Source organism: Camellia sinensis, chromosome 8 (assembly GCF_055761805.1).
Source record: "Camellia sinensis isolate YWXY chromosome 8, ASM5576180v1, whole genome shotgun sequence".
Lineage (NCBI taxonomy): Eukaryota > Viridiplantae > Streptophyta > Magnoliopsida > Ericales > Theaceae > Camellia > Camellia sinensis.
Window position 1 is genome coordinate 24,672,078 of NC_138968.1, and position 25,505 is coordinate 24,697,582.

The following is a 25,505-nucleotide window of genomic DNA, read 5'->3' on the forward strand; positions in this document are numbered from 1 at the left end:
GATAAAGAAATAATTAGATCTCATATGATTGAGTTTGTTATAAATTAAAAATTAATTTATAATCATCTTTTTAAGAATTTCAATTTTTTTCATAAATCATGTATGCCTAATATATTATGATAATAATATGAAAATTATTATGGAAAAGACGACACAATTCAAATCCCGCTGACTTATTAAATAAGAAAAAAATAATTTATTTTATTTTATTTTATTATTTTTTTTTGGGTTTCACATGGGTTAATTTGATTAATCATTTCTGTTCTGGATGGCACTGTGGTCCAAAGTCCAACCAAGTTTAATGCAAAGACTGCCATATATTCACAGATATGGAAATATTATTAATGCAGTTGATGATGCAATATAAAGTTGGACCAACTATATGCTGATTTGCAACCAAGAAATGAAAGATCGACCCGTCTATTTTGAGCAATCAAATGGTTACTGATATCTGGTCTTTCTCCCAAATCTCAACGTCACACTTGATTTATGGGTGATAAATGTTTTGTACAAATTGGGTAATTAAACAAAATAAATAAATTCTTATTTAATAAAATAAATTTTAGAACATAAACATGACGAACAGAAATACATATCAAATAGAAAACTGATAAAGAAGCAAATCAAAACCGGTGTGATATTACAGTCTCCTTAAAACAGATTAACCACCTCATCCTGAGTGCTGGAGGTATGTCGACTTCTGTCTCCCAAGATATGACGGTTTAGACCGATTAACGCAAAAGTACATTCTGTTAGCTTTAGCGAACCTGACAATGACAGCACTCTCTGAACACAGGAAAAAAATTATAGAAGCAAACAGACTGCCTATATAATTCTGGAAGGCAAAAATCTGTGTTGACCCGGTCTAAGCGGGTGGGTGACACATATACACGTCTCTATTTATACACCATGAGGGATCGAGGAGAAGCCTCTAGCCATGAAAGTTAGCAACCAATGTCCATTACTTCTAGAAAACTGTTGGAATAATGCACAAAATTGATGGGGATTCAATGTGTGAGTTACACACACTATATACCTGTGTGTATATACATATCCGTAGTAGATCTAACTCAAAAAGATTAGGTTGGTGGATCACCAATCTAACCCAGTCCAAATCTAACTCATTCTTCATTGTGTGAGTTACACACACTACACACCTGTCACCAATCTGACCCAGCCCAAATCTAACTCATTCTTCATTGTGTGAGTTACACAAACTATACACCTGTGTGTATATACATATTCTGTAGACAGACCTGCCCCAAAAAGATTAGGTTGATGGACCACCAATCCGGCCCAAACCTAACCCATTTCAACAAGCCTCAAGATCCAAGATCCACCACCCACCAATCCGGCCCAAACCTAACCCATTTCAGCAAGCCTCAAGATCCAAGATCCACCACCCACGGATCACGGCCCCGCCCTGATCCGAGCGGCATGTGCGCGTTTGGTAATTTTTTCATAACCAACTTGAACCATAATTTTGACCCAAGCCCATCTTTGAAACATCCATACTTCCTTTCCTTCAAAAAATTTGGATTCCTCAAAGGGCTCATGCCCTTATTAAAATTTTGAGGTTTAAATACCTATCAAAACTTTTTTCTACAATCAATGTGGGATTGGGAGTTATACACAATTTCCAATACCTTATTCATGAGGTCAATTTTGTGAGACAATTTCTCGTTCAATTCTTAATGTTTTTTGGTCATTTTTTTTTTTGTGGTGTGAAGACCTTGTTACAAAAAATTTAAACTCATTTAATCCTATCTCAACCAATGGTTGGGACCTATCCATCATATCATTTGCATACATACATACATACATTTTTGGGACATACAAACATTTTTGTTCTATTGGGGAACTAGTCCTCGAGGGCCCTGCCTGCATCGTGACACCCGAACCAGACCCCACTTTTGTTGATGAGGACGTTTGGGACATTGGGCTCTGACTTTTCCTCCTTCCATTTAGGCTTGGAAATGATTCTCCAACTTCAGAATTCCATAGCCTGAGGAAGTAATCACAGTCAGTTTTCACAGTTTGTGATGGGCTGAGAAGTGAGTTCATTGAGAGCCATACTTCAACCTCAACCCGGGCGCTCTCCCATTGTGCCATATGACGAGTTGGTGGGGGCTCGGGTTTTGTGTTGATTGAATTAGAAGCGGAGGGTGTCTTGGAGGCCTGCAGGTTGAGGCCGCTGATGCAGAAGAAGCGCTTCTTGAGATTGGAGTTCCAGAAGTTTTTAACCTCATTGTCTGTTCTTCCCGGTAGATGGGAAGCAATGGCAGCCCACCTGAAATTTCCACGGTCAGTCAGCAAGAAAACAAAAATTGCCCAAGGTTTGCCAAAAATCAATGAGCCAATAAAGGACACAAACATAATTTTCACCCATGACAGCAAATTTGTAATTTTTCACTTCTGATTTATCTATCTTAAAGAACAAATTCTTAAACATTCAAAACAAAAAAAAGACTCCACAATTCTACTAGGAAGTGATTTGAAAAAGTAGTTAGCAACATCCTTAAACTCAACTGTTTAAGTGATCAAAAATTGATAGATGAAAATTGAGAAAAATAGATTACTTGTTACCGAGCATGCCGTGGAGCTGGATGATTCTGTTCTCTTCTTCAGGAGTGAATGGACCCCTTATAATGTCAGGGCGAAGATAGTTGGTCCACCGAAGGCGACAGCTCTTTCCGCAGCGAAGGAGGGGCCCTTTCCCTAAATAAGTCAAATTATCAATTCAATTTCCAAACTAAGCCTAGTTTTGAAAGAATTTTTAAAATAGGCTAAAACGTGGTTCACAACCACGCTTTCAACGTCTGTGTGCCTGTCCTGCGTGAAAATTGAGAAGTCTTAAAAGCGTGGTTACAAAATGCGCTTTTAATTAATAAAGCGCGGTTACGAAAGGCGCTTTTAATTAATTTTTTTTTCTTCTGAAATCGCTATTCTGAACTACGCTTTTAACTTAAATTTTTTTTCTTCTGAAATCATGGTTATGAATCACGCTTTTAGCTTAATTTTTTTTTCTTCTGAAAACATGGTTATGAATCACGCTTTTTGGCAAAATTTTTTTTCTTGTGAAAGAATGTTTGTGAACCACGCTTTTTATATACACCAATTATTTAGTTTCAGTTTAATTGAACTCTGAAGAATAAATTTTTTTTTTTGGTTTTCTTTTTTTTTTTGTTTCTGTTGTCATTGTTTTGGTGATAATGTATTTCAGAATAATTTTTTGGGTTAAAATTGTTTTACTAAAACCGTTCTCGTGTTAATTTTTTTTTCTTTTCTTTTGGGTTAGAATGTGTAATTCAGAATTTTTTTTTGGCTTTACTAATGTAAATTTATTTTGTTTTTTCTTGTGTTTGTTTTGGGTTAGAAGGTGGTAATGTAATTCATAAATTTTTTGAGCTTTAGTAAAGCCGTTTTGATGTAAATTTTTTTATATTTTATTTTCTCTTTGTTTTGGGTTAGAAGGTGTTATTCAGTAATTTGTTTGAGCTTTAATAAAGCCGTTCATTTAAATATATATATTTTTTCTTTTGTCTTTGTTTTGGGTTAGAAGGTTAATGTAATTCAGAAATTTCTTTTCGCTTTAATAAAGTCGTTTTCATGTAAAGTTTTTTATTTTTTATTTTTTTCTCTTGTCTTTGTTTTGGGTTAGAAGGTGTTATTCAGAAATTTGTTTTGGCTTTATTAAAGCCGTTTTCATTTAAATATATATATATATATATATATATATTTTTCTGTTGTCTTTGTTTTGGGTTAGAAGGTGATAATGTAATTCAGAAAACCTTGCGGAAAAAACACATAAGTCTCCCACAAAAATACATAGGTAGTACAGACATAAGTCTCCGACAACAATATATTCTGGACACCATGAACTGAACACACAATATATACATAAACATAACAGTTAGACAGACAAATATTAGCCAGACAATCTGACAAACTCATTACGGAAACACTTAGTCTAACACAGACATTACATATTAATGCATGACCTAATATTGCCGAAGTGTAGACATTAACTCCTAATTCGCACTTAAATCGGTAGGTGGCTCAGAGTCTGAATAATCCGAATGCTCAGCGTCAGAGACAAGCTCAGGATCCTCCATGATACCCTTGATAGCCGCAACACTTGATTCTGTTTTGTTCTTCTGGGCATCCTTCTTAACTATGTATAGCTGCATATCGCGGGCTAACCTACAGCGCATTTGAGAAATCTCACGTTGTAGTCTTTCACATAGTTGATCAACATTATCAGGATCTTCCTTTTGAATCTCAACAGAACGTGCTTTTGGCACATTCAGTCGATTTTTCCGACATAATCTTTCCATTTGCACTCGCTCTATAAATAGTGCGGGCCACTTCAGAAGTCTAGCGTCTGCTAAACTATATCCTGTTTGATTATCTGATGGATCCATACATGAACCTCCTTGAACTGGATAATACTTGGGCATCAAAAAATGTCGCTTCCCAAACCTATCACGATAACCACAAGCATAATCTAAAATAAGTATTCCCACTTCCTCCCATGAATCGTCTTCAGCATCGCCACGTCCCCTTCCCCCTCCTCATCGTGAACTGTCACCCCTTTGCAAGTTCCTACCACCTCTACGATTCCCACTCCCTCCCATGAACCATGTAGCCATGCTAATTTTTTTAAAACAAATGAATGATAATTTCGTAGGGCGAAATGAGTTGTAAGGTTGTGTCTTCACCTTTAGTCGTTTATATAGTTGGTTATGAACAGCTTTAGAAAGATGCCCCTGCATAACAATCCCATATATACGAATGTACCCAATACGATATACACCATAGAATCCCGCGCGTAATACATACTGCAAGACTCTATGGTTCAACGGATGCTCCCACAATCCAGAATCTGCCCGACGGCATGTCAACACGGTGCGTGCCTCATCCTGCACAACAGAATGACCAGTTTAAATAATAGCATTATCACGAAATATACAACAAAATGCAATGTATTTTAATTATAAGCATAAAGTCTAACAAACGTTATTGCATACCGAACGCTCCCATATATTGTCAGCCCGATGTGCCTGCCTGAACAGTGGAACCTCCTCAAGTATATGTGCCATGAAGCCTGTACAACTGAAATATTAGATCATCCATATCAAAATCTCATTTAATCATAACATAATAACAGAAAAACTGTAATTATTGATTTTGTACTTAACGATTTAAAATACAATGAAGTAAATCTTTTGGGTTCGAGAAAAGACAAATTTATATGCTACTTACATGGAAGCAATTCGAAATTAATGATTACATTTATGGCATATTTGACAAAACTTAAATATTGATTTTGTAATGCTAAAAGTTTGAATAAATTATAAATTTTGTAAATTACATATAAAATTTGTAATTGTGAACAATGACTGCAGCATTCCAATTTTTAAAATTTTAATTTATAATAGGTTAATTTTTTAAAAATTTGTAAATTTTTTAAATTATAAAATGTGAACAATGATTCCAGCATTCGATATTAAATTTATTTAAAAATATGAAATTTTGAAATGGTAGAAGAACTACGTAATTAAGTATAGAATCTTGTAATACACATTTTGAATCAAGTACACAGTGAAAAACCAGTACACATTTTCAATAAATTATACAAGTTTGAATAAATTATACACATTTTCAATTTTGTATTACACATTTTGAATCAAGTACACATTTTGTAATACACATTTTAAATGTACGACTCCATTTACAAATAAAGAATTTAAAAATACATAATTAAATGATCTATTACAAATAAAGAATTTCAAAATGATATATTATAATATGTAAGTATTACATAGTCTTCATCGACCAAGTCGCGCCGGACATGTTCGCCTGTCATGACCTGTCTGCTGGCACTGACTGCAACGAGCTGTTTTTTTACACGTTTTTCCAAAAAAAAAATTAAAAAAATACAAAAAATTAGCTATTAACTTATTTCCTAAAACAACTCAAAAAATTGTTTGTACTAGTTATAATGGCCTAATGATGAAGCTGAAGAGATAAGCGAAAGAATAACAAGATTTAACCATATCGACAGGACTAAGAAGCAATCAGATATTAAATTTTCAATTCAAAAAATATAGACAGGATTTACAATTCAAAATTCAAAAACCTAATTTGTAAAAAAATAGATAGGATTCACAGTTAACAATGCAATAAATATATACATGATTCACAATTCAAAACCCAAATTCCTGAAACCATAACCCTAATTTATGATTTCACAATTGAAAACCCTATAAAATATATTTGTAATTCACAATCAGAAGAACGTCGTCGACGACCATCTTGGGTTTCACTCAGACTATTCGCGGCGAAGGACGCGGCCACCCTCTCACAACTGAAAATTTTCTCCCCCTTTCCCTTAAATTTTCTCCTCATTTTCTTTTGGCTGAACTTGCTTTTCTTTTATGCCAAACATCCCCTTATACTTTCCATAATAGAGAAAGAAAAAATGATATAATGATCAGTTGGATCCATGGACTCAGGATAAATTAGTACTAGACTAACCATGACAACTTTAAACATAGTTCCTTGTAATTCAATTTTGTATGACACTGATATATATTATATGATTCTATTTTTATTTTTTTTAATATATCGTAAATATTGTTAGGCTGTGCTTAATTTATTGGAATGAAAATAAAAGGGAATGGCATGATTATTTCTTAAAGATGTTTTGATTAAAAAAAAAAATTTGTGGAAAGTGAAAGTGAAAGAAAAAAATAATAATAATTTGGAAATTTTGAAAGAAAGGGATAGAAAATTTTGAAATTTTAATTATAGATAATTTTTATATAGACAAAATTAGATTTTCTTGTGTTTTGCCATTTTTTTCTAAGAAATTATAAAGTTAGTTACGATAATAATATACAAAAAAATTATTATTATTATTATAGATAATTATTTGTTCCTAAAAATTATTTGTTACTAAAAAAAATCATATAACATTATTAAAAAAATTTAACTTATCATAAATTTCTTAAATCCTAATTTTTAAAACCATAACCCTCATTTCTGATTTCACAATTTAAAACCCTAACCCTAATTGAAAAATGATTTCACATTCATCAATTCAAAACCCTAATTCAAAACCAAAACCCTCATTTCTGATTTCACATTCAATAGAAACCATAACCCTCATTTTCTCATTTCAAACATAATATTTAAATTTTTCTAAACAGATTCAACATTCAACAGATTTCACATTTAATAGATGTCACATTGAACAGAAATCTGATTTCACATTCAATGGAAATCTGATTTCACATTCAACAGATTTCACAATTATAAACAAATTTCACATTTCTAAACAGATTTCACAAATTTTTAAACAGATTTCACAATTCAAAACCCTAATTTCTCAAACCGTAATCGTAATTTCTGATTTCACAATTATAAACCCTAACCCTAATTTATTATTTCTGATTTCACAATATTTTTACATTCATGAACCCTATTCTACCAACATTATACCCACATTCATGAACCCTATTCTACCAACATTATACCCACATTCACATTTTCACAAACACAAAAAACGCATTAAAGTAGATCAACAGAGAGAGACAGAAGCCATACTAACGAGAGAGAGCACAGAGAGCGACAGTACTGAAGCAGAGGGAGCTCGAGCACAGCGACAGAGAGAGAGAGTAGTAAGAGTGAGTGAGAGAGAGAGAGAGAGCAGGGAGCGAGGGAGAGAGAACAGGCAGCGAGAGTGAAATGTGTTAAGTGTAACAAGCGTGATTGCAAAAGACGGGGCTGGGGAGATTTTATATAAGTTTTAAAAGCGTGGTTACAAACCACGCTTTCACTTAAAGAGAGAAAATCGTATAAAAAGCGTGGTTCACAAACTTGCTTTCACAAGAAATTTTTTTTTGCCAAAAAGGGTGGTTCATAACCACGTTTTCAGAAGAAAAAAAAATTAAGCTAAAAGCGTGGTTCGTAACCAAGATTTCAGAAGAAATTTTTTTTGGTTAAAATCGTGGTTCACAACCGCGCTTTCAGAACAAAAAAAATGTAAGTTAAAAGCGTGGTTCAGAACAGCAATTTCAGAAGAATTTTTTTTTAATTAAAAGCGCCTTTTGTAACCGCGCTTTCTTAATTAAAAGCGCGTTTTGTAACCACGCTTTTAAGACTTCCCAATTCTCACGCGGGACAGGCGCACAGACGTGAAAGCGTGGTTCTGAACCACGTTTTAGCCTATTTTGGGAAATCTTTCAAAACTAGACCTAGTTTAGGAATTGAATTGATAATTTGACTTATTTAGGGAAATGACCCGCAAAGGAGACCTAGTTAACAGTCACACTTTCATGCTTTAAATTTATGGACTTTAAATTCAAAATTTCATGTTGAAATTGAATCCTACATTATCAAAACAACCCCAATACCAATAAAAGTCAGAAACAGGGATGAAGCAGGGATGCTGGGATGAAGCAAAACTGCATCATTTTGGGTGTGTTTAGTTTTAAAAAACATTTAAGTCTCGTTTGGCAACTCACTATTTTAGCCTAAAAGTCAAAAAATTATTAAAAAAAAATTAAAAAAGCAACTTATACTAAAAACTTAAAGATTCTCTTTTCTTTCTACTTTTTACATATTTTTTTCATAAAAAACTAAAAAGATATTCTAAACACACTAATTTTTTTATCTCATATTTTAACAAAAAAATTAAAAAATAATTAAAATAACATGATCTCAAATGGAGACTAGTACCATTGTGCGAAATTTCAAATATAGACCATTGGATTATATCATTTGCAAATGTGTCAATGCTGTGATAAAATCATGAAAAAAAATCATGATCGAGGACCTTACCCAAGGGTTACTCGAGTGGCAAATTAAGTGGTGATAAACATTATTTTAGAAATGTAGATCCCCAATTTGAATATCATGAAGCGATTGACCCATTGAGCGACTCCTCTGATAATTAATTTAATAATGAATTATACTAATAGTCTTTATGGTTTAGGGCTTGTGTCACTTTGGTCCTTGACTTTTCAATTGTAACACATTTGATCCTGAATTTTGAATCTTGTAATAAGGACAATTGAAGATATCATTAGATTTTTTAAGGGTAAAATTGTCAATTTTATCAAATATAAACTAATTTGATAAAAATAAATGTCAAACAAATATTTTTAAATTTTTAAAAATTATTTCTACTCACTAAAAATAAAATTATGTAAAATTGATAAATCTTGTAGATATTTATTTGTTTTTTACCAAATTAATTTTTATTATGTGTTTGGATAATAATCATGTAAAATTAATTTTAAAAAATTAATCATGTAATTTTTATTAATTTTTATCATTTTTACATAATTTTATCATTGGTGGATAAAAATAATTTTTAAAAAATGAAAAATATTTTTTTGACATTTATTTTTATCAAATTAGTTTATATTTTATTAAATTGATTATTTTGCCCTTGAAATTAAACAATGGTATCTTCAATTGTCCTTATTTGGAACAAGATTCAAAATTCAGGATCAAATGTGTCACAATTGAAAAGTCAGAGACCAAAGTGACACAAATTCCAAATTATAGGGACTATTTGTGTAATTTGCACTTAATTTAATGTAACGAATATATCACGTGACCAAGATAACGTAGTATTCTTTCATTTCTTCTATTCATTAATTGTCATGGGTTAAAAGTGAAACCGAAAATTGATATGACCGAATACTCAACACGTCTAACCAAGCATAAAGTGACTTACCGAGTTTTACTTTTACCACATGACAATTAATTAGGGGAAGAGATATACCACGTCATCTCAACCACGTGGTTACAATAAATAATTTCTACCTAACTTATACCCGGTAGTTAGTAGGTATGAGTGATAGGAGACTATTTGAAATAAAATTTTACATTTAAATATTGTCAGTAATGAGATTTTAACCTTGTAATACATATATCGATTAATATTGTTTACTACACTCCAATATTAGCCTATATACGATTGCATCACTATTAGTTATACATATCTCAAAGGGTGTGTTTGATTGGACGGACTGGAAAAGGGGAATTAGAATCCATCGGACTTGAGTTCTGGGACTGTGAATCCCCCGGACTATTTGGTCGGATTGGATATGTATCCTGTGTTTGTTTTTTCATGGGATTAGATGTCTGGATAGGACTATTTTCAATGAATCCAACGTTTGATTGGACGGACTAGATAGGATAAATGAACAAATGACTATTTTACCCTTTTTCAATTGTTTACTAAGTAATAGCAATATTAAACATATCTTTAATATTTTAATTATTTTTAGTAAACATTAAACATACTAATGGTTAAATTTTGTTTAAAGATATTTAAACATACTAATATTGATAAAAAATTGACTGGTACAGATTATTTTTATTTAAACAAATAAAAATTTATTGTTGAAATTAAACATACTAATGGTTAAATGTTTAAATTTTTATTTAAACAATTAACATTGAAATTATTTTGATGTACAGATTATGTTTAAACAATTAACAATTAACAATTAAATAAATGTTGATGTACAGATTATGTTTAAACAATTAACAAATGTTGATGTAATTAACAATTAACAAATGTAGATGTAATCAAATGTTGACATATTAAAACATAATTTAATAGATGTTAAATAAATATACATGTTGATGTACAGATGTTGATATAATTTAATAAACATGTTGATGTACAAATGTTTAAATGTTTAAATAAAACATAATTTAAATAAATGAAATTATTTATTGTTGAAATTAAACATTTAATTGTTTAAATAAAACATCTATTAAAACATCTATTAAATTTAAATAATGAAATTAAATAAAACATAAACAAAATTTTAAAATAAAACATCAATAAAATATCTATAAAAAATTATTTTAAAAAATTAAATAAATAAAACATTAATAAAAAGTTAAATAAAATTATTTTATTTTTAAATTGAGGCATTTAAATTTTATTAAATATAATACATAATTAAATAGTAGAGGGTCAAAATTGTCATTTTCGCATCTAATCCAAACAGTGATTAGTCCTCCCAAAACAATCCCACCCCCCCACGACAGGATAGTCCCCCATATGGGGGACATGGAGTCCGGCCGGACATGGAGTCCGCCGGACTAAAAAAAAATCAAACGACGGATAAGGAGGGAGGCCGGACATGGAGTCCAAATAGTGGATAGTCCCCCCCCCCAATCAAACACATCCAAAGTTTGACTCATTTTGAACTCTACCAGAATACCCAGAAATTTAATTTAGTTTGATGAAGGATTTGCAGCAGCAATTGCATCAATCAAAAGAAGTCATGTCTAACAATACTTGATGATGATGAAGAAAAAGATGATGATGATGATGATGATGATGATGATGATGATGATGAGAGAGAGAGAGAGAGAGAGAGAGAGAGAGAGAGAGAGATGAAGCAGACCAGCGAGCTTAGGCAGAGAACGCCAGGTAGGATGGCCATGGGTGGTAATGTAGTCAACAAGGATCTTGTCTTCTTCAGGAGTCCATGCTCCCCTTTTCCCTGCTTCTTTGTCACAGCATGGTGCTCTTCCCATCTCCTCTTTCTCTTCCTCTGCTTTCAACTTTCAATTCAACAACCAAGCGCGCACACACACACATCACCTAGTACTGAATACAAACCCTATAATCTCAAAATAAATTTGGGAGAGAGAGAGGACGAGAGAGGTTAGTGGGAGAATCTCCTCAAGGAAATAATAAATGCAAGGGATACTCAGCTATACAACATTTAATAAAAAAGGCAAATGTCGCACACATCCGGACAACTTAGACTTGGGCTTTTCTGCACTCTTTCTTAGCATTCAATTGATTCTTGTCCATGCACCCATCATAGACTTGCAGTCCAAAAAAAAAAAAATTTGTTGTAGTCTTGGAGTACTATTTGTTGGAAATGGTAGAAAAATTCTGGGTAAAATCAAAATTTTTTCTCAAGTTTGATTTATTTTTTAGGTGAGCCCCGAGCGTCGTTTTACTCGGGTCAAAGTGGTAACGCGTTCTATGCCGCGTTGTGATTCACGTGGTATATTTGGTTGCTCAAAACCATTAACGAGTGAATGGAAAATTGAAGCCAAAGTGTGCTCCATGAAAATGGAGTTTTGGTGGAAATTCCTTAAGGTTGTAAAATGGCTTGTCCCACATTGATTTGGTGAGAAGTTTTGAAAGGGTTTATAAGGCATGGGTTTGGTACTTGTGGTGTGCCCTAAGGGGTACCCAAGTATTTTAGAGGGAGAGGTTATGGGCTAGACCCATTGGATCCAAAAATCACCACACGCGCTGCCGTCCGGGCGGGCTGGGCGCGGGTGTGTGGTGTGTGGTTGTGCTTATTCAGCCCAATACTAATCTTTTTTGGCAAAAAACATTTGAATTTATTTTTTATTTTTTGGTAAAATAAAATCCATAATTCAAATTTACCGGAAATAATCTGGTTCAGTTTTTTCTGTACATCTAAACAGGGCCCTTCCGTTTTTTTGAACCCAACAGCTCTAAATCTGTTTGAATTTCAAACCAAACAGTGCCTAAACAGTTTGTATCTGTTTAATTCAAATTGAACAGGTACAGTACCTGTTTAATTCAAAATGGAAAGCCACCAATCCATCTATAAATAGACTAAGCCCCCCCATTTGGAAAGATACTCCAATTTTCGTACTCCATCTTCTGCTATAAATTTATTCTTCATTTTGCATTTAGTTCTTGTTACAGAGAGTATAAACACTTAGTGTGTTCGACGAACAAATAAATTGTAGTGCTGCTTTTATTCGTTGATAGATCATTTTATCCTGAGAGATAGACGTCTACATTCTGAAAGTACCGTGGAGAGGACGAATCTGTCTTAAGGACACAGTGTTAAACACTGGACTTGATCAGATAGTTATTCAAAAGAAATTAACCAAGTAAGTTGTTTAATTTTTATTCCGATTTTAATTTTGTTTATTTAATCAGATTTTAATTTTGTTTTTATAACAAAATAAAATCTGTTTTTATTTATTTATTTTTATTTCGAGTTTGATTTTTGCAATCAAACAAATTCTCTCATTTTCTTTATTTCTTTATATTCTTGTTGTTGTTTTGTACACAACATAATTTAATCTATTTAAATACAGTGAAGATTGTCCAACAATCTTAAAACAGATTCCTTTTTTGGTATCTTCATTGTATTTAATTTTTTGTGTTTTTAAAGTAATATTCTGGTTGGAGAAACAAATAGTGATTTATGCTATTTGACAGACAGTAGTAATATATTGTCTCTTTTCTTTGACAACTAGTAGTAATATACTGGTGCCATTAACAATTGTAGAATATTAATTGGTATTACAGAAAATTATTGTGATATTTTATTTTTCTAGTTTTAGTAACAAGGAAAATAAAATTATTTTGTTGTTATAATTTATTTTCTGATTTTAGTACCTAGAAAATTAGTTTGTGTTTTAATTTTTTCTGATTTTTGTAATCAGAAATTATGGCTACTACAACTGAAACTGCATCTGGCAGTGGTACTCCTATTGTTACACCTACATCGTTCATGTACCAATCAATCATGGAGAAAAATCGAAAAAATTTAACGGTACCGAGTTTAAGAGATGGCAGCAGAAGATGCTGTTCTATCTTACGACTCTTAATTTGGCCCGGTTTCTCCATGAAGAGGCTCCAGCACTTAAAGAGGGTGAAAGTGATCGGCAAGTTGTTGCCGCTGTAGATGCTTGGAAACATTCAGATTTCCTGTGCAGAAACTACATCCTAAATGGCCTTGACAATATGCTGTATAATGTATACAGTCCTCTGAAAACAGTAAAAGAATTGTGGGATTCTTTGGAGAAGAAATACAAGACAGAAGATGCCGGTACGAAGAAATTTGTCGTCGGTAAATTTCTGGATTTTGTTATGGTAGACTCCCAAACGGTAATATCTCAAGTTCAAAGTTTTCAAATAATTTTGCATGATATTCATTCAGAAGCTATGTCTCTTAGCGAGTCATTCCAAGTCGTTGCTTTAGTGGAAAAGTTACCACCGGCTTGGAAAGAATTCAAAAATTATTTAAAACATAAACGCAAAGAGATGACCATGGATGAGTTGATTGTAAAATTAAGAATTGAGGAAGATAACCGAAAGGCTGAAAAGAGGAATGGGAAAAATCCCATTGAGTCCAAGGCTAATGTGGTTGAATAAGTTCATAAACCACATAACAAAAAGAGGAAGTTTACTGGAGATGGTCCTAAACAAGGCGACAACAATGGCAACAAGAAGTTCAAAGGAAAATGCTATAATTGTGGCAAGACTGGACATCGAGCTTCTGACTGCCGCCGCCCTAAGAAGGATCATGGAAGTACAAGTAAGAAGACTACCAATCAGGCCAATGTAACAGAATTGGATTACATCTCTGACGGAGTGAATGACATCAACCTCTCTGCTGTGGTGTCTAAGGCTAACTTGGTTGGAAATCCCAAAGAGTGGTGGGTTGACACTGGAGCAACTCGTCACATTTGTGCGGACAAGAAGATGTTCACTACCTACAATGAGGCTGCAAATGGTGGACAACTTTTCATGGGAAATTCTTCTACTTCTACTGTGGCTGGACAAGGAAAAGTTATCTTGAAGATGACATAAGGGAAAGAACTGACCCTCAACAACGTACTGCATGTACCTGACATCCGGAAGAATTTAGTTTCTGGTTCTTTGTTAAGTAAAAATGGTTTTAGGCTTGTCTTTGAGTCTGATAAATTTGTATTAACAAAGAGTGGTATGTATGTTGGTAAGGGATACATGAGTGATGGTCTCTTTAAGTTGAATGTAATGACAATTGTACCAAAAATTGCTATGAATAAGAATAACACATCTTTTGTTTATATTCTTGAGTCAAATTTATGGCATGGTAGATTAGGACATGTGAATTTTGATGCTTTGCATAGATTAATTGGTTTAGATCATATACCAAAGTTTGAAATTAACCCTAATCATAAATGTGAAATTTGTGTAGAAGCGAAACTAACTAAGGCTCCATTTAAATCGGTTGAAAGAAAAACCGAACCTCTAGAATTAATTCATACTGATGTATGTGATTTAAAATTTATTCAAATTAGAGGAGGCAAAAAGTATTTCATAACATTTATCGATGATTGCACAAGATATTGTTATGTTAATTTACTTAGAAGTAAAGATGAAGCCTTAGAAATGTTTAAACTCTACAAAACAGAAGTTGAAAATCAACTTGATAAAACCATTAAAATGGTTAGAAGTGATAGGGGTGGTGAATATGATGCACCATTAAATGAATTTTGTGCACAACATGGCATTATTCACCAAACTACAGCCCCTTATTCTTCACAGCAAAACGGAATTGCTGAAAGGAAGAATAGAACCCTAAAAGAAATGATGAATGCCATGTTACTAAGTTCAGGCTTACCACAGAACTTGTGGGGGGAAGCAATATTGTCTGCTAATTATGTTCTTAATAGAATACCCCACAAGAAAACCAAAAGCATTCCTTATGAATTGTGGAAAGGTCGACCACCTTCCTACAAATACTTAAAAGTGTGGGGGTGTTTGGCAAAAGTTGAAGTACCTGTTCCTAAAAAGACTAAGATTGGACCAAAAACAGTAGATTGTGTGTTTATTGGTTATGCTCAGAATAGTAGTGCCTATCGGTTTCTGACTTATAAATCAGAAATACCAGATATAAATATGAACACTATTATAGAGTCAAGGAATGCTGTGTTTTTTGAACATGTCTTTCCTTACAAGAAAGGACAGGAATTAAGTTCACAGAAAAGTGCTTATGATTGTACACAAAGTCAAGAGACTAATGACAATCAAACACAAGAGACTAGTAATAGTCTCGACCAACATGATTTAACTGATGATGAACCAATACGAAGTAAGAGAGCGAGAACATCAAATTCCTTTGGTCCAGATTTTCTGACATACCTGTTAGAAAATGAACCTCAAAGCTTTAAGGCAGCAATGACAGGTCCTGAAGCACCTTTGTGGAAAGAGACTGTTAATAATGAAATTGAATCCATTATGCAAAATCATACTTGGAAATTGGTGGATCTTCCACCAGGTTCTAAACCTCTTGGATATAAATGGATATTCAAGAGAAAAATGAAAGCAGATGGTTCAATTGACAAGTATAAAGCAAGACTTGTAATTAAAGGTTACAGACAAAAGGAAGGTCTGGACTATTTTGACACATATTCCCCTGTGACAAGAATAACATCCATTCGCATGCTTATTTCTATAGCAGCGTTGTTTAATTTAGAAATACATCAAATGGATGTTAAGACAACTTTCTTAAACGGTGATCTAAATGAAGAGATCTATATGGAGCAACCCGAAGGGTTTGTAGTATCAGGGCAAGAAAAGAAAGTTTGTCGACTTGTAAAATCCCTTTATGGATTAAAACAAACACCTAAGCAATGGCATGAAAAATTTGATCATGCAATGCTTACTAATGGGTTTAAGATAAACGAATGTGACAAATGCGTCTATGTTAAAAACACTGACCAAGGATATGTCATAGTTTGTCTTTATGTGGATGACATGCTTATCATTGGAAGCAGTCAAAACATGATCAAATCAACTAAGCAAATGCTTAACAAAAGATTTGATATGAAAGATATAGGGGTCGCAGATGTAATATTAGGAATGAAAATTACTAAAACATCTGACGAATATGCATTATCTCAATCTCATTATATTGAGAAAATTCTTGATAAATTTATCAAGAATGATTTGAATTTAGCTAGAACACCTGTAGACATCGGTCTTTATTTATCGAAAAATAAAGGTGATGCAATGTCTCAGTTAAAATACTCCCAAATCATTGGAAGCCTAATGTACCTAATGAATTGTACTCGTCATGATATAGCTTATGCTTTCAGTAAATTGAGTAGGTACACTAGTAACCCCGGAGAAGACCATTAGAAAGCGATCATTCGGGTTCTTAGATATCTAAGATTCACCCGTGATCATGGTTTGAACTTTACTCGATATCCAACAGTACTTGAAAGTTATTGTGATGCAAATTAGATATCGGATACTAAAGATTCAAAATCCACAAGTGGATATGTCTTTACTCTAGGAGGCGCTGCTGTTTCTTGGAAATCCACAAAACAAACATGCATCGCACGATCCACAATGGAATCCGAGTTCATTGCTTTGGACAAAGCAGGAGAAGAAGCAGAATGGCTTCGTCACTTCTTAGAAGACATGCCAATGTGGCCAAAACCTGTGCCAGCTATTTGCATTCATTGTGATAGTTAATCTGCAATAGGCAGGGCACAGAATCATATGTATAATGGTAAGTCACAACATATTCGTCGTCGACATAATACCGTAAGGTAATTGTTGTCAAACGGAATTATCTCAATAGATTATATAAAATCTAAAAAGAATATTGCGGATCCGTTAACAAAAGGTTTGACAAAAGAGCTAGTGTATAATAATCTGGTTCGGTTTTTTCTGTACATCCAAACAGGGCCCTTCTGTTTTTTTGAACCCAACAGCTTTAAATCTGTTTGAATTTCAAACCAAACAGTGCCTAGACAGTTTGTATCTGTTTAATTCAAATTGAACAGGTACAGTACCTGTTTAATTCAAAATGGAAAGCCACCAATCCATCTATAAATAGACTAAGCCCCCCCATTTGGAAAGATACTCCAATTTTTGTACTCCATCTTCTGCTATAAATTTATTCTTCATTTTGCATTTAGTTCTTGTTACAGAGAGTTTAAACACTTAGTGTGTTCGACGAACGAATAAATTGTAGTGCTGCTTTTATTCGTTGATAGATCATTTTATCCTGAAAGATAGACGTCCACATTCTGAAAGCACCGTGGAGAGGACGAATCTGTCTTAAGGACACAGTGTTAAACACTGGACGTGATCAGATAGTTATTCAAAAGAAATTAACCAAGTAAGTTGTTTAATTTTTATTCCGATTTTAATTTTGTTTATTTTTGTTTTTATAACAAAATAAAATCTGTTTTTATTTATTTATTTTTATTTCGAGTTTGATTTTTGTAATCAAACAAATTTTCTCCTTTTCTTTATTTCTTTATATTCTTGTTGTTGTTTTGTACACAACAGAATTTAAGCTATTTAAATATAATGAAGATTGTCCAATACTATTCAGGTTATTTTGAATGATTGGCGGGTATACTCTTCACATAACTGTTCAGTTTAACTCTTCGGTCAGATCATTAAAAAAAAAAATTTTGAATTTTCTAATGATTTCCCTTTAACCTGACTGAGGAGGAAAGGAAAATGAGTGAGAGCACTAATTAATGCTATCACTAATGATGTGGCAGTGGGCCTCACCAGGAATGATTTGATGTTTTAGCCTTGGTGTTGTATTTTTTTTCTTTTTTTATTGAGTGTCATGTCATTAGTGGTCTTTTTAGAGCTCAAAAATTAGTGGTCTCTATCATTGTTGGAGGAGGAAATTAGTAGAGATGTACATAGATTGGTTCAGATACCCTTATTGTTGAACAAAAGCAAAAGAAAAAAAAAAAAAGTTCTCCCAGCGAAATTATTTTGGTTCCATAAATGAAGAATCACAAAACATGGGCTCGTTTGGAGTGTAGTTGATCAAATTAAAAATTAATAACTATAAAATAAAAATAAAATTTTAATTTTTAAAAGATTTTTTTTTTGGTTTTAGTAATTTTTTAAATTTAAATTAATTTTTTTCACTTTTTAGATGATTTAATATATATTTTCTCAAAACAAAGAAATAATCACTAAATTATGAAAAAGGCTTGTTAAAAACAATCTGAATAAAAATTTGTATGTGTTTGTTTTTACACAGATTTTCTTTCGTCCTTAGTGATTTTTTTTAATATTTTTTAGAAACATCTAGATTAAATGTATTTTATATATATATTGTGGGGATGTATTTTTTTGAATACTAACACGTGGCAAGGTGACGCCGACGTGTCAGTCGAAGTGCCACGTGTCCAGGTTGTGACGCCGAGGTTATCTCGTCAAGGCCGAGGTTATCTCCGAAGATATCAGAATCCGAGATATGGGGATAAGAGACAAGAGTCCAAGAGAAAAGAAAAGACTTTGCAGAGATAAAGATAAAACTCTTAGGGAGTTTATCTTTATCTCTTGAGGAATCTAAAGTAAGCACTGAATTGGAGTCCATAGAAGTCAAGCTTCTAGTGGGACTTGGATTGAGTAAACTATAAAAGAGAGGCACCCCCGTGGGTCTAAGGTACGCAGTTTTATGCTTAAGCTTATGAGTTTAGCACTTGATTATTTTTGAGAGATATACTGACTTGATCGTCGGAGTGCCCCCGGGTGGAAGAGCCACCGCTGGAGCTTTTTCTTTCTGTTACAGGTTTGCTAAAGCCATCTATTCTGCCGGTGTTCTCCAGCTGATTACTAGGCGGGCAGTGTGGTCAGATTTTCACCCACACAATTTGGCGCCGTCTGTGGGAATCTTAGAAGAATAGATGGCCAGCAACGGACAGAAGGAAAACATTGGGGGCGACACTCCTGCTGGGAGTGGCAGACCAATTGACCTTGACGTTGAAGGAGACAACCATAATGCAGAAACTCATGACCAAGGCCACGGTGAAGAAGACATCGGCCAGGAGGGCGATACTTCGAAGAGAGCAGACCAAGGCAAATACTATCACGAAGATAACCTTCAGGTATGGAGGGATAGGTGCCTATGGAGGGATGAGGAAGTAAAAGACTTGGCAAACAAGTTGGCGAACCTACAGTCGGTCGTCAACTTCATGATGCAAAATAATGTCATGTAGCCACCATACCCGTTGCAGGACACACCGATGCCAGCAATCAATGCCCAGAAGGGAGGAAGAAGAACAATCCCCGAAGTCCCTCAGCACACCAGGAGCGGAAGGCACTCTCACCAACCTTCCAGGGAAGGCGGACGAGAGGAGCCGAGACGAGAAGAGTCCCGAAGGACGTATCACACGAAGGATCCAGAGCCCAAAGAACATCGCTATGTTCAAAGGCAGGCACTTTGCTTTGACACAACACATGGAGAGAGATCAAAATGAGCCCACCACGAGGCCGAAAGTAGTGTGCCAAAGAGATTGAAATCAAAAGATAGCCGAGCTCCAGGAAGGAGTAAAGAAGACTTGAGAGATTACCTCAAGAGGGGGCAACAGAATGTTGAAACCGAGGTAACTTCCCCAATTAAGCCGAGGACACCATTCTCGGTAGAACTAGACAAATTTGAAGGGCCAAAGAGATTCAGTATGCCGAGGTTCCAAATTTATGATGGTAAGTCAGATCCCAACTTTCATGTTGGACTATACCTGAACTCAATGGCATTATGTAGTGGGAACGAGTCATTGCTCTGCAAAGTATTCCCCTCATCCTTTGGGAAAATTGCATCCGATTGGTTCCATAAACTACCGAAGGAAAGCGTAAAGACATGGGAAGGCCTGGCCGAGATGTTTGTGGCCAGGTTTGTGACAAACAAACTACAACCCTTGAGGGTCGACGCCCTGATGACTTTAAGAATCACCAAGGAAGAAGGCCTTAGGGCCTACGCGAAGAGGTACTACGAGGTGTTCAATCGAATACCCGAATGCAACCAAGAAGTGGCGGTCGTGTCTTTCAAGAACGGCCTAAAAGATGACTACCCACTACGGAAATCTTTGGCAAAAACATTGCCAAAAAGCATGGAAGAACTCATGGCGATAATCGAGAAGTACACCAGAGCCGAGGAAGATACGTCGGGAAACAAAGAGATAAAGCAGGAGAAGGGAAACGGCTCGCCGAAGCGAGGCCGAGGTAACAACGGGCCGACCAAACAAGAAACGAAATTGAAGGGTAAACAGACAGTGACGACGGTGTTCCGAATCCCTATCCATAAAGTCCTGGATCAAATACGAAACCAACCATATTTCAGGACACCGGCAAGAGCACCAGGGGAATTTATGGGAAGAAACGTTGGTAGGCGCTGTGCTTACCACAATGAAGAAGGACACCCAACTTAGGGTTGCAGAGCCTTAAAAGCACACTTAGAAGACCTGGTAAGACAAGGCCACCTGAGGGACCTGGTCGATAAAGCCAAGACAAGGGAAGAACAGGCAAGATTGCCTCAAGCACCAGCAGCACCGCCACCCCCAGCACAACAACCACAGGCAGGAGGACCACGGGTGGTTAATGTAATCCACTCAAAAGTGAACGAGAAACCCAAAGAGTAAAACACTTGCAGCACATAAACCAGGTCGGACACAAAAGACCTCGGCTCGAAGAATGCCAAGGACCGATGATAACCTTCACTGAAGCCGACCTAGAGATGGTCCAGCATCCGCATAATGATGCCTTGGTAGTATCCCTCCAGGTCGGGGAGTGCCAAGTAAAACGCATCCTAATAGATCAAGGCAGCTCTTGTGACATCATGTACGTCAGATGTTATAAGGAGCTGGGCCTTCATTCTGACGACCTGGAACAATCCAGCAACCCTATGGTCGGCTTCAATGGAACGCTGACGTGGCCACTGGGCGCAGCAAGCGTGGAAGTACAAGCTGGTACTAAGAAGATCGAGACAGAATTTATGGTGATTGACACACCCTCGCCATATAACATCATCTTGGGAAGACCTTAGTTGCATGCAATGGGGGCAGTTCCCTCAACATTACATCAACTACTACGGTTCCCAACAGAGCATGGGATTGAAGAAGTCAGAGGAGATCAACTGCAGGCAAAAAGTTGCTCCATGGCAGCAATGAAGTCTACTTGCAGCATTCGAGAGCCAAAAGAGGCAGAGATTGAAGACGAGGACATGGAGGTCCTAGATGATGTCGGCAAGGAGCCAGCCGAAAAGAGTGAAGAGACACTAAAGAAAATCCTTGTCTAGGAGGGCGACGAAGAATGTTTCTTTCTTCTCGGCTCAGGTTTAGCCGAAGAAGAGGAAAGAGAACTGGAATATTTTTTGAGAACAAACATAGAGGTGTTCGCCTGGACACCTTACGAAATGCCTGGCATTGACCCCGAGGTCACTTGCCACAGACTGAATGTCGACAGGTCGGCAAAACCTGTGATTCAACGAGCCAGAAGACCGACGTTGATGCACGTCGAAGCAGTAGAAGAAGAAATAGATAGACTTTTGGAGACCAGGGCCATCCGAGAAGTTCACTACCCAACATGGTTGTCCAACACAGTAGTGGTGAAGAAGAAGAACGGCAAAATGAGGGTCTGTGTAGACTTTACCAACCTCAACAAAGCCTGCCCCAAAGACAGCTTTCCTCTGCCCAAGATTGACTAGCTAGTAGATGCTACTTCAGGGCATGAAAGGATGAGTTTTCTGGATGCATACAAAGGGTACCACCAGATTGCCATGTACCCTCCAGACGAGGAGAAGACCGCGTTCGTCACCCCTAAAGGCCTGTACTGTTACAAGGTAATGCCTTTTGGATTGAAAAACGCAGGAGCAACTTACCAAAGGTTAGTAACAAAGATGTTCAAGCACCTGACTGGCAAAACGGTAGAAGTCTACATCGATGACATGGTCGTGAAGACCAAGGAATCCAAGGGTCATCTTGCCGACCTAAAAGAGGTCTTTGATATACTCAAAACATACCGGCTCCGACTCAACGCATCAAAGTGCGCGTTTGGAGTTGGATCAGGTAAGTTTTTAGGGTATCTGGTAACATGAAACGGCATTGAGGCCAGCCCAGACCAAATCAAGGCCATCCTAGAACTGAAGAGCCCGACGTCGGCAAAATAGGTTCAGATTCTTACTGGAAGGGCCGCAGTCCTAAACAGATTCATCAGCAGAAGCTCAGATAAGTGTAGACCCTTTTTCAACATGGTGAAAAAAGCCACAGACTTTCTGTGGACAGAAGAATGCGAAGCCGCTTTGACCAACCTGAAGAAGTACTTGACCACAACTCCGGTTCTTTCCAATCCAGAACCAGGGGAAGAACTGTTTTTGTACTTGGCAGTTTCAGAACACGCAGTCAGTGCAGTACTAATCCGAGAAGAAAAAGGGGAGCAAAAGGCTGTTTACTATGTAAGCAAAACCTTGGCTAGAGCAAAAACAAGGTATCTACCATTGGAGAAATTAATGCTAGCCTTAGTAATGGCTTCAAAGAAGTTGAACCATTACTTTCAGGCGCACAAGATTGTGGTCCTAACAGAGCATCCACTGAAGTCCTTGTTGTAACAAGGAGACATAACAGGAAGGATAGCAAGATGGGCAGTAGCCCTGGGTCAGTATGACCTGGAGTTCAGGCCGAGAACAGCAATTAAAGGCCAAGTTTTGGCCGACTTCGTGGTAGAATTCACGCCCGAAACCATCGAACATCGGGCTTCGTTGAGCCAGAATGAGCATTGTCCCAACAAGCAAGGAGAATCCCAGCCAAAGACAAAAGAGCAAAGGAAGAAAAAACTCAGACCCTGCAGCATGTACATCGGCGACTCATTCAGACTGTTTGTCGATGGAAGTTCGAACCGACAAGGAGCAGGGGCAGGAGTACTGCTGATATCTCCAGATGGAGAAATAATAGAACAATTCATCCGTTTAGGGTTCAAGGCCTCAAATAATGAAGCAGAATACGAAGCATTAATTGCAGGGCTGAAACTGGTAGCAGCAGCAGAAGCAGATGAGGTAATTGTTTTTTGTGATTCACAACTTATTGTTAACCAGTCAACAGGAGAATTTGCAGCCAGAGACGAAAGGATGTCGGCATATGCAAAAGAGGTCATCAGATTGGTAGCCCTATTTCAGAACTGCCGACTACTCCAAGTTAGTCGAGATGACAACGCCCACGTCGACGCGTTGGCTAACCTGGCAAGTTCAATGCAGACTGGAAAAACAAGGACAATTATGATCGGCTATATGTCGGGCCCGAGCATAGAACCAGAGAGCACAAAGCAGCAAGCAATGTGTGTGGACATGGGGCCAAGCTGGATGGATGCAATTATTGCATTCCTGAAAGAAGGAAAGCTACCAGAAGATCGTAAGGAGGCACACAAAGTCAGATTGAAATCTGCAAGATTCAGTCTAATAGAAGATGGACACCTCTACAGAAGGTCCTTCATTGGACCCCTTTCAAGGTGCGTACACCCTTTGCAAGTTGAAGATTTCCTATATGAAATTCATGAAGGAATTTGTGGAAGCCATGCTGGGGGCAGATCTTTATCCCACAGGGCCATTACCCAGGGGTATTGGTGGCCCTACATGCAAAAGGATGCTGAAGCCTATGTGAAGAAGTGTGAACAATGTCAAAAGTTTGCACCTTTGATACATCAGCCAGTTGCTGACCTAAACCTAGTATCCAACCCTTGGCCGTTTGCCCAATGGGGCATAGATCTTGTTGGGCAACTTCCCCAGGCAACTGGGCAGAGAAAATACTTGCTGGTAGCAACAGATTACTTTACGAAGTGGATAGAGGCAGAACCTCTTGCCAAAATCCGAGATGTAGACGTCAAGAACTTTATATGGAGAAACATCATCACCAGATTTGGGATTCCAAGAGCAATAGTTGCCGACAATGGAACACAGTTTGACAGCAAACTCATCAAGAACTTTTGTGCGAAATTCAAGATCAAGAATTACTTTTCAACACCAAGTTTTCCCCAAAGTAATGGGCAAGCAGAAGCATCCAACAAAGTAATTTTGGATGGAATAAAGAAGAGGCTACAGACAGCAAAAGGAAAGTGGGTAGACGAATTGCCCAACGTGCTTTGGGCGTATCGGACTACGCCGAGAAGATCAACAGGGGAATCCCCCTTTGCCATGGCTTATGGCACAGAAGCAGTCATCCCATTGGAGATCGGCATCCCAGGGATCAGAACCCAAGGAGTAGAGAATAGCACCAATGACATACTCTTAGCCTGAGATCTGGATCTTCTAGAAGAACGAAGAGAGAAAGCTGCAATTCAGCTCGCAGTATACCAGCAACAGCTTGCTAGAGCTTACAACAATAACGTCAATCCAAGAGATTTTCAAGTCGGCGACCTAGTCCTGAGAAAAGTCGTCGGCAACAAGAAAGATCCCAGAGAGGGCAAGCTTGGCCCAAACTGGGAAGGACCCTACAGAATTACTTCGGTATTAGGCAATGGAGCTTATCGGCTTGAAGATAACGAGGGCAAAGCACTGCTAAGACCTTGGAACACTTGTAATTTGAAATTCTTCTATCATTAGATGTGCAGTATTTTTGGCCGATGTCATCAATAAATTTTTTTCCCTTTTCTTTAAAACACATATGATTGATGAAGTTACATATTGGTGTTTTTGGAGACATGAATAATGAGAACCCAAGTAGAACTCAGGTTCACATTGGGGGCAGAGAGAAGACAGAGACACTTAATTCACTTGTTGAAATATTTAGCAATTTACAAGCTGAAGTTAAGCTGAGATGGTTCCTTATCTTCACTTGTTGAAATTTTTAGCAATTTACAAGTCGGAGTTAAGCTGATTCCTTATCTTCACTTGTTGAAATTTGTAGCAATTTACAAGTCGGAGTTAAGCTGATTCCTT

At 36.2% G+C, this 25,505-nt stretch overlaps 1 pseudogene across 1 annotated transcript; it reads right to left on the reverse strand.

The window, feature by feature from the left end:
• Positions 1-1,659: 1,659 nt before the first annotated feature.
• LOC145797635 (transcription factor MYB17 pseudogene) lies at positions 1,660-11,702 on the reverse strand (annotated as a pseudogene). The gene is made up of 3 exons (XR_014339112.1): positions 11,445-11,702; positions 2,580-2,712; positions 1,660-2,290 (listed from the first exon to the last, which is right to left on the reverse strand). The product of XR_014339112.1 is annotated as a transcription factor MYB17 pseudogene (transcript).
• Between the last annotated feature and the right edge of the window lie 13,803 nt (positions 11,703-25,505).